This window comes from Meleagris gallopavo, chromosome Z (genome assembly GCF_905368555.1).
Source record: "Meleagris gallopavo chromosome Z, MGAL_WU_HG_1.1, whole genome shotgun sequence".
Lineage (NCBI taxonomy): Eukaryota > Metazoa > Chordata > Aves > Galliformes > Phasianidae > Meleagris > Meleagris gallopavo.
Genome location: NC_139435.1, coordinates 8,261,664 through 8,281,922, shown reverse-complemented (window position 1 = coordinate 8,281,922; position 20,259 = coordinate 8,261,664).

Genomic DNA, 20,259 nt, shown 5'->3' with positions numbered 1-20,259 from the left:
AGATAGGACTGTTTAATTTCAGGCCATTATCTCCTGGTAATTGCTGGAAGAATTTCATTCTGTGTCAGTGCAATGGGAAAAAAAATCAATTTTTTTTTCCCCCTTTATGAGAAAAAAGAAAAAAAGAAAAAAAAAGAGTCTGCTTTTCTCGAAGGGGTTTGGGGCTTTCAGGCCATGGCTGGGAGCTTGAGCCATGGCTGCTTTATCAAATTCACATTTCATTTCCAGCATGTGCCCAAGCTGCATGTAAATTATAATGAGAAAAGGGGAAAAAACAAAGAGATAGGGCTCAAGAGATGGGAAATGATAATGAAATCAAATGAACTCGGGGCCTTTGAAGACTAACAGAGCAACAGACAGACAGATATGTACACAGTGACAAAGACAGAGATGAGCAGGTGACACGGATGAGGAGACAGGCAGAGATGCAGGCAGATGGAAAGAGAGGAAACAGGTGATAGGCACCATGACATGCACAGGGACATGAGTGTGAGGTGGAGGGGTCCCTGCTTCGAATAGACCCCTCAAACCACACATAGAGGTGTGCAGCTTCCAAGCACCTGCAGCTGCTGGTGTTTCCTGCAACTCTCAGCCCTGCTATGCTAGGTTCAGAAATCCAGAAATGTGGTAAGACTCAGAATTTTCCCCACTGTAAAGGACCCTTCCAACATACAGCCTCATGCATCCATCGTTCTTACTGCAGCCAAGCCATGGCACTTGGCAGATTGCATCTATGTATCCACTGCATGACTGTACCTGGGGACCACTAACCCTAGGAGAAACAAGGAGCCAGGGAAGATCCCAACAATATATGTTGCTTCCAACTGTTTGAAAGCAAAAGGATCCCCTCCAGTTAAGTCAGGACTGAGCCTAGGACATGAAAGGCAACCAATTCCAGACACCCAGCTCCACTTGCCTGGCTGGAGACCTGCACCTCAGTTTGGGGAGCACCTGGATTCTGCTGGATGACCACAAAACAACATTTCACTCCTGCTGGATGCTGAGATCTTGGTTACCTCGTGTTAGTGAAGCAGTGGCACAGGTTCCAGTGGGTGCCCAATATATTTCTAAGAGACAGCTAATGTCAGGTTGGACCAAACTCTTAGCACCTGATTGAGCTGTAGGTGTTTCTGTTCATGGCGAGGAAGTAGACCAGGTGACCTTTAAGAGTCTCTTCCAACTCAAACAATTCTATGATTCTGTGATTGTTAATAAGAGCTCCAACAGGGAGAACAGAGTGCTCCACTGATGGGGGTAGAAGGCTTGCTGCACTACGGCACAGGCCAAATGTGCAGCCTAGGAAGGTGAAGTCTGGCTGCCCTATTGGTCTTGAAACACTAAGGCCAGCAGGACTCCTCATCAGAGATTTTCCTGAGCTTCAGGTAGCTTCAATTGGTGGCCTACCTCCTGGGTCAGTTATTCCAGTGTCTTATTCCCCTCATTTTTGGAAACCTATGGCTTGTTTCTAGGCACAAAGGGAAACAGAAGAGAATTCTGAGCCTTCGAATAGTCCTACTGCCTAACACCAAATCTCTTGAAAACAGTCAAATGACAGCACGCTGAAATCCCACAGTGCATGCAAGCCCTGGTGCCGTAGGCAAGGTAATTTCCAGCTACCCATGAAAAGCACCTGTGCTTGTTTGAATAACCTCTGAATCACTTGTGATGACTCACAACTCATTATAAATTGTTACGGATTAGTTTAATCATGCATAATTATTGTCATTGCAATTACAGGAATGGCTAACAACCAGCGCCGTTGGGCACAGAGGTGAGTGATGGGAGCTGATGGGGCACAAAAGCCCTCCAAAAGATGGGCAACAGAGCCCTGATGGGGTCTGCACTTTGCACTCTGGCAGGAAGGGGTTTGGGACAATGGGAAATGATGCCAGTAGCAGATTCCAGAAGAATGCTACAGAAATCCCAGGATAGGGCAGAGCATACCATGCACCAGGCCTCTTGGTGCTCTGCAGATCATAGAATCATAGAATTATGGAATGGCTTAGATTGGAAAAGACCTCAAAGCCCACCCAGCCCCAACCCCCTGCCGTGGGCTGCTTGCCCCCCATCAGCTCAGGCTGCCCAGGGCCCCATCCAGCCCAGCCTTGAGCACCTCTAGGGATAGGCCTCCTCTCTGGGCAGCCAGTTCCCCTGAGCAGTGGGCTGACTCCAGCAGGATCTATATTTGCACTATAATCTGAAAATATTTCAGAAGCTGCTGAAGTCTCTCAGCTCTAACGAAAGCAATGCAGGAAAAGCAGGATGTAGGAAGGGAAAAAAAAAGAAGAAAAAAAAAAAGAAGGAAGAAGCCAGAGATTGATTCTTACCTCATATCATTAAAAAATAAATTGCTGTAGCGCTATAACATAAAGTAAGAATCAATCTTATTTTTTAACACCAGAAATAACCTAATGAAATACAAGATTGATTCTGAATATGGGCTTCTTGGTGGAGCCCCTGTGGGAATTGATTACAAAATTGAATGTCTCAGAGCTGATAAGATGAATTTGGAATAAATCTTACTTTTAACTACTCCCTTTTTATGCTCATAAAAAAAAAAAAAAGAGAAAAAAAAAGAAAAGGAAAGATTGATTCCAATCAAAACTTCTTCTAAAAAGTGAGACAGTTTCGATTTGTCAAGGCAGTTTTTCAGCAGAACAGCACTGAACTTCAGAGCCAATCTCACCCCTAGTTATGCGTTCCCTGGGGAGGAAAAATATGAGGCACAATATTTCTGATTTACAGCTTGAAATGAGACAGTAATGATCATAATAATCAGGACAAGAAGAAGGAGAGAGCCTCAAGTGGATGGCAGCTCTCTCGACTGATGATACCAAGGGATGCAGCGGTTTAGAAAGCAGAGGTGGAGGAGCAGGACTGCTGAGGACACCTCCAGCTCTGCAAACCCAGGTTCTACCATGGGGCTTGTAATTCCAATGGTCTCACCAGCTTCCAGGGCTGCACCTCCATCCCTTCCAGCATCTCCTGCCTGACCCCCAACACTAGCAGCCCCTGAGAGCCTCATGCACTCATGGATGGGAAATGGTGTGAGTTTGCAGCCCCAGCTCAGTTGCAACCTGGTCAATCCCATCCCACGCCATCATGTCCCATGTGCCTGAATTCCCACCAGTCAAACCCTACTTCACCAGGATGGAGGTCGCCCAGACCCACTGAGCACAGAGCATTGCACTCTTCAGGCTTTGCTACCAGACAGGCTGTGATAATTTCCATACCCTCACTTCTAATTATGCTTCATGCCTTTGCTCCCATGGGCAGCAGCGCTGGTCTTATCAAAAAAACATGGCAAAATGCTCATTTAGACTTGAGGCCCACTCTGCATTCTCTTTAATCTCTCTCTCCCCATCACTGCTCTGCAGAAAGCCGTTCCAGGACTCTCGTTGGTTGGGTAGTTTTCTCTCATCTCCAGCTTATATTTATTCATGGTCCATTTATACATGTTTGTTCTAGTGCCAATACTTTATTTCATCTTCAAATGCTTTCCCTTGCACCTGAGCGCTTCTGCAAGATGGTGGTTTGTTCTCATCTCTCTCGTATTTTCTGTACTGGGGAGGTCTACTAATGGATATTTTTTTTCACTTTCTGGAACAAATGTTATTCTGACACCCAAATTGCATCTGTTTTTCAGCAGGTGAGAGAATTTGAAGGCTATTCTTCTCTTTTTCAGTACATCTTTCTCTTCTTTCTTTTTTTCACTTTCTCTCTGCCTCTCTCTCTTCATCTTTTACATTCTCTTTCCTTCCTTCTCTTTTCTTCCTTCCTTTGAATCCCTCTCAAAGACATCAGAAAAGAGCACCTTCTGCACTGACCAGAACAATTGTCTTCCACTCTCATTAAGTGACGCTGGGATGGAGGTAGCCAGAAAATCTCCCTGCTTCAAGACCAGTGTGCCACCCTATCTAGGTGGGGATCTGGCTGAAATGCCTCTGACATATTGGGTCCCGGGGAGGTGAGCTCCTGCTATAGCAGCTGGGCCACATAGTGTGGATGGGTATTCCAAGCGAGCAGACGTGCAGCCCAGCTGTGCAGAGCACAAAGGCATGCCAGATGCACTCCTGACATCGTCCTGTGCTGTGACGCACAAGGATACCCAGGGAGAGGCAGAGCCTGCTCGACATGTATCCCAGTATGGGAGCACCGCCAGCTGTGCTCATCACCATTCTGCAGTGCCAGCGGGAGGATAAGGGGACTCATCCTCTGTCCTCCTTTTGCTAGGGTTTTGGAGGAGCTGAAGCGAGGACCTTCCTGGTTCCAGCAGATGAGGAGGCGGCTCCTTGCTTGTGAAGGAGAGCTGCTCTGTTCTCCTACCCCAGCAAAATCTGGTCTGCATTACAAATAGCAAAAGCTCTTCCAAACCCACTGTGTTTAAATAATGTTAAAAATCTGACTGGAAGCATCGAAAGCAAATTCCAAGGCATAATGAAGAAGGATTGTCTGGCATGGTAATAATAATAAACTCAGTGCACATATGTATGTATACATGTACATATATATGTACATGTACACATATAGAAAGAAAATTTCATCTGAGAAGCTGAAAGCAAGGTCTCACGGCTGCTCCAGGAGGCACAGGGCTCTTGAGAGGCTCTTTTCAGTTTGGTGCTGAGGGAAGAGGCTGCCCAGCATCTTTCTGAGAACCAGTGGAGAAGAGGAAAGGCATGTCTCCTCCCAGCCAGTCCTTGTCCCTCTTGCAGCCCTGGGATGATTAATGGATCTGATTTGGTTTATAGCAGACCGCGGAACACCTGTGGCACCAATTCACTGCAAAATCCCAGACTAGTAAACATGTGATGGCCCAAGTTCACAGAATCATGGAATCATTTGAATTGGAAAGGACCTTTAAAGATCACCTGGTCCAACACCCCTGCAATGAGCAGGGGCACCTACTAGCATCCACCTACTAGCATCCACCTCTGGGTTAGCAGTGCCAGTGTTTCAAGAGAAATGAGACCAAGGTAAGGTGCAGGGAGTCACTAATATAGGTTTGAAAGAAGCCATGTTTATAAATTCAGGAGAAAGCAGACAAGGAGTTGGAAGAGAGCATGCCAAGGGTGAACCCTGAGCAGGTCCCATGCTGAGCATCCCAACACAGCACAAGGAGCTGTCCTTGTCCCATCAGGCAGCTGCCAGATCGTCCTTCCCCACTGCAGGTATGCTCAGCAGCTTTTTCACTGACTCAGGTAATGATGATCCCAATACTCTCCTGGGGACTCTGTTCAGCAGTTCCTGTCATCCTCCTCCACTTTATTACGCTTAGCAGAACCTCCCCTGCCATCCTGCTCATGTCCTTCATAAGCCTCTGTGCTGATGAGACAGGAAAGAAGAAAGAAGGGCATCCTCTCTATCTCTTACCTGTGCAGATGGATGCAGGGTGGGAGCTGGAAGATGAACCACACAATACAGGTTCACACAAAGCTCAGTGGGCAGCCAGGCACTATGATGGGGGGCACAGGATAGGCATTGTATTAGCCAGTGCTCATGGATTGTAGAGGAACCCTTCAGACAGGGGCAATCTCATATAGATCAACTACGAGCACTCAGACCTGGGTTTGCACCACACCAGAATTCTTTACATCAGAGCTTGCCCCAGCCCTCCTGGTCAGCCTGGAGCGACCTCTCTCCCAGTCTCCCATACTCACTCTTCTAAACAGACCTCACTGCATCCCTTGATCATGTGAGTACGGGCAGTTATAGACAAACAAGAAAGCAAGCAGAGATATGTACTAGCAGTCACCTCAGTCTGCTCCCAAGGCCTCCATGGCCCTGTTAATCACCTGGGCTTGCTTACGCTGTGCAATTTGCATGGTAATTACATTTAACAGGAACAGCAGTAAAGAAAATAGAAAGTGTAATGTTGTTATCAAAGCATAATTATTCTAGAACAATTCGGTGATTATAGTTTGTCGTGGTTAGTACTAATTGTCACCGGTTCTCATTGGTGCAGCATGCTCCCTTTGATTCCTGCAGCTATTCCAGCATCAGCCCCTGAGTGTCTCCTGGACCTCTCCAGCCACCACGAGGGTTTGCACACTCAGGTACAATGCAGCAGGTTCACCCGGATGCACTGCTCAGCCTGTCCATGTCTCTCTGGATGGCGTCCTGTCCAGACTCTGGGAAACAAGACTCTTCTCTGTACTCCTCCAAGCTCAGGGAGAGGACAACACACCACCCAAGGCAAAAGTGCAACCAAAAGCTGACACCTTGCAGGCATCACCACATCGTCTCCTTGCAGTGTGCAGCAGTACTTCCAGACCAGCCATGGACTGCAGGAACAGTGAGAGGGTATCCCCATGCTCCCCATTGGGTTCCTGGGCACACAGAGGACAGCCTGCTTTTCTGCAGCTCGTGGCAATTAATCCTATTGCAGTGAATGTCACTGCAATGAATTCCATTGCCAGCTCACTGTTTAGTCCCAAAAAAGGCAAGACAGGCCCCTGGAGTGGGGTTGATATTCTCCCATGAATATGCAGAGACCTCATCTTCAGAGCTCTGATTTCTGCCTGCCTTCTCAGCTCTAACACTTGTTGCTGGTTGGAGGGGCCCTCAGAAATCCTTCTGTCCTCTGAAGCTAAAAAGGAGGAGAAAAAAGCACCTGCTCTGTGATGTGCAGCAGCTTTGCTCCCCAGGTCTCTGAAAACACATGGAGAGGAGTTCACTGGGGACTGCATGCTCTGTACATCACAGGCACATCAGCATTCAGGTGTTTGGAGGTGGCTAAACTGAATCACTCACAGCTGGCAATGAAGGAAGTTGTGGGGTGGAAGAGCTGCCTGGGAAATAGAGGTGTGAGAGCAAAGTGCTTCCCCAGGAAAGGTGTGGGAGCAGATGACACAGAGAGGCCATGCTCCATTGAACATCAGGAGCTCCGTGCTGGGGACAGGCAGGTGAGATGGCAGCTACAAATACAGTGTCATGGCAGCATGCAGCCCACCAACCCAGACCAGAGGGATGCTGTTTGCAGTGTTCCACGTGCAGTGATCCAGTATAGGGGCTGGATCCCAGAGTGGTCACCCAAACGTGGTCTCATCCCCTGCAGTGTATGTGAAAGGATCCAGTGCCTGGTGTATGCCAGCTTCACCTTCACCCCACAGTTCACCCACACTACTGGGGCTGCATCAGTACAAGGGGACACAGTCTTACAAAGAGCAGGAAGAGTACACTGGGTAGGTGCAAGCACCCATCTCCTACCATCCCATGGAGCCTGTAAGGTCAAGGCAAGCACACTGCAGTAAATACTTCCAGCACCCACTTCACCTCATATAGCTGGGAGTCATCCCAAGCCACAACTGCAATTAGTTACAGACCCTAAGAACATTTTCTTTTATGACTTCTCCAGTGCCTCCTTAAACCTTCGTGAACTTTTAGAACCCACGCTGTTGTACACCAAGCACCCCAACAAGTCTAACACACCTTGCACAAGGAAGCACCTCTTGTTTGTAACACCTACCTGCAACCTCTTGCGGCCTCTGCTTCTCACTTCGCTTCTTACCTCCTTCCCATTTCTCGACAGGTATTCTTCAGACATCTTTGTCCCAGACTATGGCCAAAAGTTACTTGAGTATTAGTCAAAAAGGGACTTATCCCCACATCTGATCATCCTTTGTGAGACTTTTGTAGTGTCTCTCTGAGATGAAGGTTCAGTGAGAGCTCTGTGAAGTACTGGATAGCTGAACGAGCAATGAGTTTTCATAATGAGTGCTCCCAACTTTGGAAATGAGCTCAGCTCAAGTTCAGGAGGAGACCAGAACGTGGAAAGGAAATGGAGAAGTCTTCCAGACAGAGTTCCAGTCAAAGGCAAGACTTTATCACATGATGGGACTCCTTGGAAACAAAACACACTGGCGGGCATGGGGGAAGGCAGAGTAGTATCCTGAAATTGTATTATCTCTGTAACCTCTTCTCTCTGTGCTGGACAACAAAGAGACCCTGTGGCATCTAGTAGGGATGACCTGTGTCACCTGGTCAACCCGCCTGCTCCAGCAGTGTCCTCTCCTGGTAGTATGGGTTGGACCGGGGAAATCTGGGAATGGCAGAAAGGCCGTGGAGCTGTCGCTACATCAGTGCCCTTCCAGCCCCCTTGCTGAAGCAGAGCCACTTAGTTAATCACCCCAGTGGATTAGCACTGCTTTCTGAGCTCCAGCAGGAACGCCTGGAATTGCAAATCGCATTTGCACCGGTTAGCCCAGGAGCATCGCTGGGGCTCAGTATGCAGATGCAAAAGGAAACCTTTAGAGAGAACGAGGGGGATAAAAAAGAGATTATCAGTACCAAGCCTGAAAATTAATAGACCAAATCAAAATTAATTAATAGACTAAATTCAATTAATAGATTAATCCTCTTTGAAAACGCAGTCACCTCCATCACTTCTCATCTCTGATTCTTCCCACAAAGACAGTTTGGTTTTACTGGAAGACCTGGTTGTAATGGGGAAGATGGGGGCATGGAGCGATCAGTGCGAGGGGAGACCAGGGAAGCCTAATGCCACCAAAGTGCTGACATCTCCTCTCCTTGATGAAAGCTCTGACGCTGGAAACCCGGTGAGTATTAAGAGCAGTTGTGGTTCTGCTGTTTGGTTTATATCTGGATTAGATTTGTGTTAAGGGTGGAATATGGGTCTGGCTAAGTATTACTTTCCACAAATATTTGGCTTTTAAAAAAAGCCCAAATGTGCAGTTTATCACATTCAGACCCAAATAAACTGCAGTAGATGTGAAGAGCAATAAAAAGAAACTGGAGAGCTGAATCAAGTGACACAGGGGGTGGGTACTGCCTGCTGAGGTGGGTCTGGATGGTGTGTGGGAATGGTGGGAGGGATTGGGCTGGCAGCAGCCCTGCCTGTGACCTTGAGGTGCAAACAGCTGCCTCTGGACCCCAGCTTCTCCAGAACAGTGCTGCCATGTTGTTATGAGCCTAGGGGAACTGTTCCCAAGACGGGGCCTTATCTTGGAGCTGTCAAGGAGGAGAAATCCTGCCACAGAATAACAAATAGCAATTTTGTCTCACTGACAATAAGGGAAGCCATCTCAGATGCAGATGGCCATGCTGGAGACTCCGGAATGTGGACACAAAAAATTCCATTTCCTTGCTGTTGGGAGCAGGAAACTGAGCTGGCCCAGTAAGAGAAAAAACTGGCGGAGGAAGGACTGAAGTTGTAGGAATGGTGGCACAGGGAGAACCAGACAACCCCCTTCTCATCCCTAACCATAACCCTAACAGCAACCCTAACTGTAATCCTAACCTTAACCCTAATTCTGCCCTAACTCAAACCCCCACGCTAACCCTAAACTTCTCCCTGACTGTGCTTGTCCTGTGTAAAAGCTTATTAACTACTTGTTAACTACTGTAAATAAGTTCATGACCCAGCTGCAGACATTCCCAGCAGCCTAACGAAGAGAAAGTTCCTCTCTTCGGAGGATGACGGATCCTTCTGGGATGCAAGGGTCTCAAAGTTCTCCTTGGAATGAGTGGGAGAGGATTTCCCCCCCGCCTCCCCCGTATCTTCTGGCACTCTATGAAAGCATGGCAGCTCACACGTTCACACTAAGAATGGCACGTAGTTTAATCAGGAGTAGGGGGAGTAAAAAAAGAACCACCACCACTAACAACCAAAAAAGCAACAGAATGAAAGTTACATTTGCAAGGCTCAAGTTTCCTTTTCACAATGACACTTTGAAAGCCCATTTGCCTAAATGTATTCATTGCCATGCTCAAACAGCAAACAGAAGAAAGCTCACAATGAGGAAACAGAAAGCAATGTTTCTTTTAATGTAAATGAATTAATGAGTAATTAATCATAAAAGCCGGCCTATCTTCCCTCCGCTGTGCTCTGAGATAGGCGCTCGCTATCTCTGATCTGCTCACGACTTGCAAGCAGCGCATTCGAAAGGAGGATGGAGACGGTCATGGTTGTGTGCCCATCCTTGGTGTCACCAGCACTGAGGATTGTCATTGCAGAAAACAGCCCTAGGTCCAAAACGGAGCAAAACAAAGGCTGAGCTCTCCCTGCGAGCTGGAATTGAACTGAGTTCCTCAGCACAGTTGGATAAAATCAAAATGTTTTGTCCTGATTTTGATTACCCATTACTATTAAATTATTTTACATACATTACAGTGTATTATGCACAAGCATTTTGAAGTTTTGACCACTTCCTCCCTTCTTCTTTCTGTGAGAATGAAGTTCCCTCAAAATCCACTCATTTTCACAAGCTGTTTTGCTTTCAACAATTTGGCATTTCCAACAAGGGGGGGAAAAACGCTGTCTGAAACCAGCTGCACTCACAAATGCTGCGGGAGGAACTCCATTCATTCAAAATCCACTTTCCACTGCAGCCCTCTCCTCGGTTTTTGATTGACAACCCCGCACTGCTTTGAAGCACGACCTTGGGGCTCCACATTTATTGCTTCCCTCTGACTGAAGCCCCACTGCAAAACCCTGGGAAGGGTTTCGCTCGCAAGCACGCCGCTCTGGAGGCTTACCTACAGGTCATGGGTGGTTTTCCCCCCTAGGCAATACAATGAGTGCCAACAGGTAGAGCATCTCTCCTCGTTTCCAGAGCTTTGGGGGTGACTGAGAGCGTTTGGATGGAGGAGCCCAAGGTTTTGCTCTAAGCTCCCACCCAGCAGGTGCAGTGCATCCGAACACTCAGCTCCTGGCACAGCACTGTCAGCCCGTGCTGAGTTAAAAGAGGTGACTTTGAAGACAGAAGATTTCCAAAAAAATCCACTCACAGAGCAACCCTCAGAGTTTATCCTCAGGGTTGTCTTCCCCAAGGAATGTGCCCATGCTGTTTCCCTCCCTCTACACAGCACTGATCATGAAGACTGAGGGCTCTTGCAGCTCCACAAGATGTTTTTCATCTTAATATTATTTTTATGAGCAGACGGGATAAAATATGCCTTCTTGACAACCAAAAAGAAAAAAAAAGAAAAAGAAAAAGAAAAGAAAAAGAAAAAGAAAAAGAAAAGAAAAAGAGAGAGAGAGATTATTTCTATGGGAAAATTTTGTTTTGTCAAAAGAATTTCTATTGGTGGAGGGCTAAGTGTAAGAATGCCTTTTCTTTTCTTTTTTTTCTAATGGATATTTTTACCAAAGAGTGTTCTTTGAAAATCTGTACCAGCTCTCTTTTTTTCTCATCTCAGACAAAAAAAAAAAAAAAGAGAGAGAAAAGAAAAAAAAGAAAAAAAGAAAAAGAAGAAGGAAAGGAAGAAAAGAGGATGGGGAAGAAGAGGAGAGGAAGAAGAAGAAGAAGAAAAGAAGAAAAAACTGGGAAAAGAAGAAGAGAAAAAGAAGAAAAAAGGGTAAAGAAGAAGAGGAAAAAAAAGAAGATGACATTCATGCATGATTTAATAAATAAAGGGAATTAAATAGGGGAATGAGTTTTAACCAGCAGAGCTGTAAAAATTCTCCCTTTGGCCAACACAGCCAGTGAGTCTGGAGGTGACTGGGCTGCTGGAACAGTACTTGTCCCCACGTCAACCTGGTTTGATGTATGGTTACATGGTGTTTGCTGTGAGACTAATTTAACATCTCATTCCCTATGAGCGCTGTGCAAATTGCTTTCATTGTTTGTGCATCTGTCAGTCCAATAACATTGTAGGTGGTAATTAATCCACACAACCACTCTTTGAAGCCGGTGCACACCTGTACAACCCTGCACAGGGAAACTTGAGTAATGTGGCATGTGAGAGCAGACACCACCCCAGCATCTCCCATCAGTGCTCCAAGATGCACTGAGGGCAAAACAGAACACCTCTGAGAGGTGGGAAGAGGATGGGAGAGTCAGGGATGCTCTCCAAAATCCAACCACCCGTGGTCCAAAATGCATCTGCAGGGAAAGGACTGTGCTTCCAGATGGGGACTGGCAGTGGGAGCTGGCACAACCTGCAGAAACAAAGATCCTCATTTTATGCAAATGTCCCTAGGAAATAAAACTCTGGGGGGAGAGAAACAGGATGCACTGACAGCCTCACCTCTTTCTTCTCCCCTGAGCTTCCCACGGGGCATGAGCGGGTAGTGAGGGCAGATGTTCCTTGTTCAGATATGCTGATGATTATGCCCAGGAGGAGCAGGATGCCAAGCAGTACTGCTTAACCCAAATGAAATAATAACTATTCCCAATTTCTTCCTTGGCTTTGGTCTCTAAAGCTGCCAAAGGAATGTAAGAGATAATGATTAGAAACATCAAGAGGTTGAGCAAAGGCTTTGGAGGCCTTTTCTGAAGTAAGTGGAGTTAGGTGGAGAGTTTTTCAATCCATTCAAAATTAATTGCCAGAAAACTCTCTGGTGGGGCTAATGAGCAATGAGCCTTTGAGGTCCTCCAAGTGAGAGCTGCTTTCCTTGGGCACCAGAAACACGGTGGGTGCAAGGAGTGAGTAGCTGTTCTGCTTTCTGCCAACAGTTCTGCTAAAGGGGAGGGATAGTGAGGTCCCAATGAGGCTGATTCCCATACAGCAGTGGGTAGGGCAAGCTGTGCAGGAGGGAAAAGAGGCTTGGCATCCTGAGACATACAGCACGTGGCCCTGGGTGACAGAGGACAAGGACTTAGGGGAATGTCTGAGTCACAGTGCCAGCAGTGAGTTGCAGTGTAGGATGTGCTTGTTTGTGGGGAAGAAAGAGCACAATGTGAGCATCACTCCCATACAAACCCTGGGCATGGAGCATCCCCCAAAAAATCCCTGATGGAAAGATAGTGCAGGCATGTGGGGTACCCAAATCATAGTTCCCAGGCATACCTGTGCTTGTCAAGGACCCCAGTGCCTGGGGAGCGAGCAGAGGAAAATAGCAGGCAGCAATGGGGGGCAGGAAGGAGGGGGAACAACAGGGGCCAGAAGGAAGGGGTGACACTTTAGCTGGTGGCAGGGGAAACACGATACAGGGTCGGTCTGGAAATAATGCAGCTCCAGCCAGATTTACAGCCCTCCATGGGAGGGCTGTGAGAGCAGGGGAAGGAAAGCCAGGGGATATGGCCAGGGCCTGGCTTTTTGAAGGCATGTGCTCCTGTTATAAGTGTCAAGAGGGCACCGCTAAGTCCCTGTAATGAGCCTAGGGGGCCAAGGGGGCTGCTCCAGAGCTCCGGGACATGCAGGGAAAAAGGCATAGGGATAGAAGCGGACTCTGCCAGGCTGGGGAGAGCTAGGTTCCCCTCAGTGCTCCCCAAAGCCAACTTTCAACTCTGCTTTTCTCGAAAACCTGAAGGTAAATGGCCCTTGCCAAGCTTAAACACCTCACAGGTTCATGCAGGAGATATAGGAGTGCATGCATCCAGGACCGTGTCCCACAAAGTTGTCCCCAATGTCCTCCACTGCTCTACCCTGTGAGGAAGCCACTGGCTGCACCACAGGACATGATATCTTCAGCAGTGGGGTTTGTGATAAGGCTGCAAGATAAAGCAGGAGAAAAAATCAGGACTAAGAAAGGAGCAACCATGTTGTCATCCAGATGCAATTACTGCCATAACAGCAGAGGGGAGGTGGGAAAATGAGCTACCAGGGAAATTGCTTTGTGTAAAAATGATCTGCTTCTCGCTTCTCGTTTGCAGCTGCAGAAGTCTCTATTTTAACCCCTTCCCAGGCTTCATCTTCCATATCTAGTATCTACAGGAGAAGATAAATGAGAGCATGTCTCCACAAACCCTTTCCTGACCAGCCCTCCATGTCTGTGTGCTCTCTGCTATGTCATCGGGCCGGCAAGGTGCAAAGGAACAGCTCAGCACTGTCCTGTAGGAGGAGGGCTGGCAAGTCGAGCTGGCAGCACATCATCTTCACCACAGAGGGTGCTGCAAGGATTAATTTGGAAATATGTGCAGTCCACTTTGGAGCTAGAAAACACTAAGTTAATTAACTGTGGCTTGCACAGCATTGCAGAAAATGCAAGAGGGCAGTGGGCAGGAGAAGCAAACCAGTCCCTGGCTTGGATGTGTGGGATGCGTGGATGTGTGGGTGCAGGCCATCCTCTCTATCAGGTAAGGGTTTGCTCCAAAGCAAACCAGGGAGTGACAAGCAGGGACTGTGAAACATCATATTCCCTCCTTCTACTGCAGGAACCCCCTGCTCCAGGACAGTCTGCTCTGTTCTGCTAAGTCAGATATGGAGGAAAAGGAGACCTCTGCTCCCATCTATGGGGAAGTGGGAGAAGTACTGCTGGGAGAGACCCACTCTGTCCCCACAGCTGCTCGAGGTCATCAGGAGTACACAGCAGTGCCACAGTTGTGGCACTGGAGAGGCAGTGCCTGCCACGTGAGCTGAGAGGTAACGGCCTTAAGTTGTGCCAGGGGAGGTTCAGGTTTGATATTAGGAACATTTTCTCAAAAGACTTGTGAGGCATTGGCACAGAATGCCCAGGGAGGTGGTGGTGTCACCATCCCCAGAGGTGTCCAAGAAATGTGGATATGACACTCAGGGACATGGTTAGTGGGCTTGGTGGGGGTGTTGATGTTAGAACTTGATGATCTTAGAGTCATTTCTAAACTTAATAATTCTATTTTTCTATTGTATGAAATGACAGCTCCTACTGTGCCCAGCACTTCACTGTTCACCAGGCAGGGACCTGCAGCAATGGAGGTACACACAGACTCAGTGAGGGCATTTCAGGGGCCAAGCAGCAGGGCTGCACTGATGCAAACACCATCTGGCTTCACTTCTGGCCACAACTGGGCAGAAGTTTCCTTCCAGAGCAGCTGAAGGGCTACACAGGATCATGTTGACCCTATAAAACCCTACACCAGGTCAAAGCATACAAGAGGAGCCTTGCAAACACAGAGAGCTCTGCCTGTCTTCCCCCCAAAACACCGTTGCACCAAAAACTTCTCACACTTAGATGCAGAAAAACAGGGTCAAAACTCCATCCCAAGGAAATCTATCCTCTCATTTTCCTGCCTCATGTATGTCTGGAAGTGGACTGCAGACTCCTCAGACGCAGATGGCAAGTCATAATTATTTAACATGCTGTTAAAATCTGTGGTCTTTCTAAAACCAGCCAATGCGAGGCCAGTCCTGGCAGCCCATAGCAGTGGTTAGGCTGACTGGGGCAGTTTGGAAATAATCAATTCAACACGGTGCTAATTTGTGTGCACAAGGCTGCAATTGGCTCTGCCCAAGTGTCTGCGCAGGTACGACCCACAGACTGGATATTTGCAGAAAGCAAACAAGCGGGAGGGCACAACCCAGACCAGGCAAATTCATTCTTCTAGGCAAACAAATATTCAGGGAACATTTTTTCCCCATGTGTTTGCTCATTTCTATTTCAATGGCTTCAATCATGCAGGAGGTCAGATCAGCTCCACAGAGAGGTCCATTCTAGGACTAGGAAGTAGCAGTTTCTTTCTTTTTTCTCTCCTTTCCCTTTCCCCATTCCCTTTCTCTTTCCCTCTCTTTCTCCATCCCTCTCTCTCTCCCCCTCTCCCTTTCCCTATTCTCCTCTCCTCTCCCCTCCCCTTCTGTCTTCCTTTTTCCCTTCTTTCACTTTTTCTTTTCTCTTTTTGTCTGCTTTCTCTTTTTTTCTCTTTTCTTGCATTTCTTCTTCCCTTCTTCATTGCTTTATTTTGCTCTCTTGCTTTCTTGCTTTTTATTTCCCTTTATTCTGTTTTCTTCTCACTTTCCCTCTTCTCCTTTTCCCTCTCTTCCCTCTCTGTCCCTCCCCAGGCGCAGACGTGGCTCCTGCTCAGTCTGTCCCTCCTTGTCCCTGCCCTTTGCCCCCTCCCTCCCTGCTCCCACCTGCAGCCGCTCACCTCGCTGCCCCGGCCTCCCACAGAGCACCCAGCTGAGACATAATTTGAGTTGACAAACTCCAGGCGTAACCCACCCAAGAGGGCAGGAAACAATCCCTGTGATAACCTCCAGCAGGGAGGGGGAATGCGTTCACCTTCCTCTCCACTTAGCCCAGCCCTCAATTAAAGATTACGGTCACATAAAATAACACCCCAGGCTGACCCGTGGCTGAGGTGGGAACTCCCCACACAGGCAGTCATCTTCCTGCAATGCTGAAAATGTGTCCATCCCTCCACAGGAGGCAACGGGTCCCTGGGTTTTGGTTTGGGTTTTTTCGGTTTGGGGTCTCAAACAGGCAGTGAAGCCAGAGAGCGACCAGGACCAATGCTCTGCAGCGTATCTGCAGAGCACTGGAATCTGCAGTGCAAAGGGAACCCCTGAAAGTGCCTTATTCCTTCCTCTGCCTCTATCTCCCTCAGCTTTCAGTCTCATCCCTTCACCGCGCCTCTGACATTTCTCCCTCAGAGATGGCACTTCCAACTAATGTTGATTTTTATTCCTCTGCAGGCATGTTTTTAAGCACAGGCGAAACAGTTGGAATAAAATTAGCATTATTTAGTGTTATTCAGCACCAAAGGCTCTTGACAGATGCAGAAGAGCAAAGGTTTGGGCTGGATTTTTGAGAGGAAGCTTTCTAATGCATCCAACACTGAAATGCGGGAAGAAGCAGGCAGGGAGAGCCTGTGTCCCCCAGGCACTGTAGGGCTTCACCAACCTCATCAAAAAGGCAAAAGAGTGTGATGTTGTGTCCAGAGCGGTGTGTGGACTGTGGCTGTGATGCCGACATCATGCCAGTATCATTCCCCCATCTCTTACTGTCTCGGCATGGAACATCCCCAGCAACACAAAGACAGCTCCGTCTCCATCCGCTGGCCGCTCTATCCTGCTGCCAGTGACAAGGGTGAGGATGCAAAATTTGATGTGAGCGACTTAGAGAGACAGCATCTGAGGCCAGCTCTGAGCTCCAGCCCAAACCCACTCCACTACAAGTGCCTTTTGCCCAGTTATTTTCCTCTCCCACCTGCTGGGTGCAGATGCAAACCAATCCCTTCCACCAATAATGATTGCAACAAGACTTCAGTCAGGCGTAATGCTATGGAAAGCACAGCTTGTCACCGTCACCGTGGCTGCAGGCAATGTCAGGTTTTTCAGAGGCTCTAATGGAAAACTGTCAAACAAACCCATCCCCTCTGGAGACGCTCTGCTCAGCCCTGTGTTTGCATAGCCCCTTCCTACTCAGCACACAGAATTAGGAGCAGGATAAACAACCTCTCCCGAACCTCCCTCATTTGTGTGCTTGCTCTCCTGAGAACTTGGGTAATTGCATCTTTGCCTTTAAATACCACGCTGCTCCTTTGGCATTTCACTGTTTAAATGTCTCCCGCTTGGAAGATGACATTGTCTGGAGACATGGTGGATTGGTGCTGCGTCAGCCACGCTGCCTTCTCTGGACAGAGAAAATGGGGTTCACCCAGGTGCAGTGAGGGCACCCATGTCCAGTCTGTGCCCTTGGATAGCCTTGTATCTGTCCCATCACCCTCTGCCCTGCATCCTGAATTCACAGCTTCTCCATCTCCTGCACACTTCCGTGGTGCACTCTGGGCAATGTAGCACCCTGTTGTTGTGGTTGCAGACACATGGGGAAACGTTTCCTGAGATCAGCTCTTGCCTACCAGGTGCATGGCAGTGGATGCCCAACAAACCTCTCAGCCCCAAGAATATTTTCAGAATTTGAGGGTCATGCATTTTGTTTCCTATTTTGCAAGTAATGTGTGAGTTGAATTATTTTTACAGGTAGCATAGCAGTACTGGAGACTAGGGTCAGGAAATATTCTTTGAGGGAGAGAAGAAGCAGCAGCAGGACAGTCCTTTCTGCTTTTGGGGGGAAATGTAATTATTACCCCTCCATCCTGTCTGCAAAAGGGATTAATGATGTCCAGCTTCACAGCTGTCATAGCCCTGATTAATTGAGCCTGCTGTACTGAAACCTCATCTGTTTGTACTGTGTCGATGTGCGAATTGAAAACACAACACAATAAATCTTCCCAGGCATCCTGCACCTCTCAGCTTATCGGCTGCTCCTCTCCCACCTCTCTGCTCATGAGTGGACAGGAAGGGCTGAGCTGAGGCTTCACAGCTGTGTTCAGCCAGCACCCGGACAGCAGGAGCTCTGCCAGGGGCACAGCAGGGATAAAAGCACTGGGGCACCATCCATCTATCCACTCATCCGTCCATCAATCTGTGCATCTGTCCATTCATCTATCCATCTATCCTTCTATCCCTTTGTGCACCTATTCATCCATCTATCCATCCATCCATAAGACTGGAATGTGTCCAAGCATCACCAACCAAAATCCTAAGAGAGAGTCTCCCACAGTCCTGATGCTCCAGTACAGGAGTCAAGGCATCCTGAAGGCACTGGGGGCACAGCAGGGTTAAAAGCCCTGGAGCATCGTGCATCTGTCCATCCGTCCATTTATCCATTCCAACAACTCATCCATCCATCCTTTCATCTATTCATCCTTCCATCTATCCATCTATCCATCTGTCCTATTCACATGATTGGGATTTGTCTGAGCATCACCACCTCTAGGAGAGAGACTCCCACAGCCTCAGAATAGCTTTGCTCAGCCCCACACAGCCCAGTAGCAGGATGAAAACTGGCTGCAGCCTCGGCACCAGCTGGTCTCCTTGCTCAGGCTCTCAACCACGAGCTCGATTTCAAAGCAAGTCTTCCATCTTCCACCAGCACTTCTGAAAGGATGTGGGGTTATTTTCATCTGCAAGACAGCAGGCCTGCCCCATGGTGCTGAATAAATAAATTACTGTGATGATAAAGAAGATTATTATTAATTAGAGTGCGTAAAGAGCCTGGGAACCCTCGAGGGGAAGACATTGCAATGCATTGAGTGCAAATCATAGGTAATTTTTCAGGGACATTATGTTAGAGAGACAGGGACATGAGGCAGGATTGTCTCAGAGGGAAAATCTGCTGGGATCAAACAGAGCCCATTGGGATATGTCTCCTGTCTGGAAACTGCCCTAGGACAGGTCTGGGATTTCCCCATTCTCTCCCAGGCGCCCCAGTCCCAGCAAAGGGATAACCATGGGGAGGTGACCCCATTACTTCCCCAGAAAATCTGAGCCCCACTGGGATGAAAAGACTCTGCAGAGCCTAAAGGCAGGGGAAAGACAATGCTTTAATGAAATACCCCATCCCTGTGGCTTTAGCTGATGCTCGCCAAAAGAAAAAAAAATAAAAAGAGTGAAAAACTAGCAAGAAATCCATATTTACCATTTCTCATTCTACAGTATGCAGTGTTTTCTCTGCATGCCTTTGGGATACAAGCAGTTGAGAGCCCAGGTAGAATGAAAAGAGAGACAGAATATGGTGTAGAAATGCCATGGAAGGTGAATGACTTGTCCCCCCACAGCCATCAAACCATTCACCATTTTGTCCTCCCAGCAGCCTGCATGGCCTAGGTCAGCCCAGCAATGCCTCACCACAGTCCTGGGCAGCACCAGTGCCCCCTTGGTGCTCCAACCCAGGTCCCACCTCTTTCTCTCAGCAAGGATGCTCATCACCCCTTCCCATTTTGATGAGTCAGTGTTGGTGTGAGCTAAAGATGTCCCGGTTCATTGAGATGGTCTTAGTAAAAAGAGAACCTGGGGCACCTGGGTCTCCTGTCTGTCCCCAGCAGCTCTAAGTAGACCCCCTCCTCATGTGCTGCTTGTGCAGATCTGTCAAGCATGGAAGCCATGAGATCTATTTTTCTGCAGCTGAATAATTTTAATTTTCTAGTCAGTTACCTTTTAGGTCTCGCTTCCTTCTTTCTCCAGGTCTTAATTGCCTTTCCTGTTTCCCAGTATTCCCCTGGCATTCCCCCCCTCCCTTTCTCCCTCCTGCCCATCTCTCTAACACCCCCGGCTTATTGCAGCTCATGCACACTCAATCTGGGAGATGTGCCCCAGCAATGCCTCCCCTCCTTCCTTTTGTTTTTACTTTGCTGCAGAAGCACAAAGCAAAAGAGATCAAAGCACAGAGAGATATGAGCCCAAAAAAACATCTACCAGGGATTGCATCAGGGCAGGAGGATGGGACAGAAGCGGTGGGTGGGAGAAGCTGGGGGTTATGCCTGGGTAATGGCGTACAAAGACTGAGCTTCAGCGATCGTTCTTCTGTTCTTTTGGAGAAACACATGGGAGAGGTGACATGTGTGATAAGCAGAATGCTCAGTCAACAGGTCCCATCCGCTTGAGATGCATTCAGGTTCAAAGGGGTGCTCTGCAAAGCATTCAGTCGATGTGGAGGTATGGCAGGGGAGGTGAGTGACAGCTTTTTCATGCTGTGTGTGGGAGAGACAGCATGCAACTGTGGTCTGAAGCCTGTGTATGTGTGTCCCTGCACTGTGTGGGCCTGGGTGACATTCACTCCCACATCCATCCCTGGCAGATGGGACAGGGCACCTCAGGAGC